Below are 1,217 nucleotides of genomic sequence, written 5' to 3' on the forward strand. Positions count from 1 at the left end.
GTTACATCATTTGATTATGTTCTACAGCAAATCGCGTGACAGAAATGGTCGGGCCGCAGGCCCGACCATCGCCGCCGGCAGGCCAAGCAGGCCCGGCCCCTGCCGAACGGAGTTGCCGGCGCAGCGAAGCGAAGCTGGCAACTTCGTTTGGCGGAAGGGCGGGCCTGCTTGTTTAGGTTTCAGAACGCGCCGCCGCACGGCACTCAAACCGCTCTCGACGGCGATCTATGAAAGGTACAAACTTCTGCGAGTGCTTATTCTCTTCGTGAAAGTGCAGCCTACACCTTATAGAGAAAGTACTCTTGGATAAAACATGACAGGGAAGGAGCTGTAGCCAAAAACCTAAATTTATACCTTTCTAAAAAAAGTAACCGTGTCCTTTTTCGGGTATATCTTCAAAACTATTCACGATATCCTAATTCTGAGACTTCCATCGTGTTCTGCACACCCAACTTAGTCGGAAACCATCCTTAGGTCAGGCAAATCGGACCAATGGCACCCAGTAGGTCACTTTAGAACTGTTAACGCAAATTTCTAAATTTTTGGTTAAAATTGGCCATAGCAGGTGTTTGCAAGGTCGGATCAAATGTCTAAGCGACCAAAATTGCTCAGAATGGACCCTAGAACAACACTACAAAATTTGGTAGATGAGTCATTGAGTGCAGTATCGATTGCAGAAGTCACCGGACTACATGGGCCCGGACTCGCTCTTTCACGCGGCCGCCCTCGCCATCCGCCCCGACGACCCAGCACACGCCCCCTTCCGTGCCACTGAACTGCGTCGGGCCACCATTGACTACCTGGCGTCTCGGCCCCTGCTCTACTCCCTCGAGCTGGCCCAGTTCTACCGGCGGTGGCTCCCTGCGGCCAGCCCCACGGTTCCTGTCGCCTCAGCGGTGGCTCTACTTCGGCGCCCGGACACCCCCGCGGGATTTGAGTGCACCTACCCGCTGGCGGCCCTACTTGCGCGGCCGATCCGCGTCCTGCGTCCCAATCTTGAAGCCCACCTCGCTCTCCCCCCCGGCGGGTGGAACATGGGGCGGATCTCGCCGCTCCTTCTGGCTGCCACGCTCGAAGAAGACGTCGAGGTGTTGGGGCGCACCTACCACCACTTCGACGCCGTGACGGAGACGGCCCCACTGGTCTTCGCCCTCCCGCCTGACGGCCCACCGCCGTCCCCAGGAGTCCGGCCCCTCGCGCCTCTGACTACTCCACCC

The sequence above is a fragment of the Frankliniella occidentalis genome, unplaced genomic scaffold (genome assembly GCF_000697945.3).
Source record: "Frankliniella occidentalis isolate FOCC.00 unplaced genomic scaffold, Focc_3.1 Scaffold346, whole genome shotgun sequence".
NCBI lineage: Eukaryota > Metazoa > Arthropoda > Insecta > Thysanoptera > Thripidae > Frankliniella > Frankliniella occidentalis.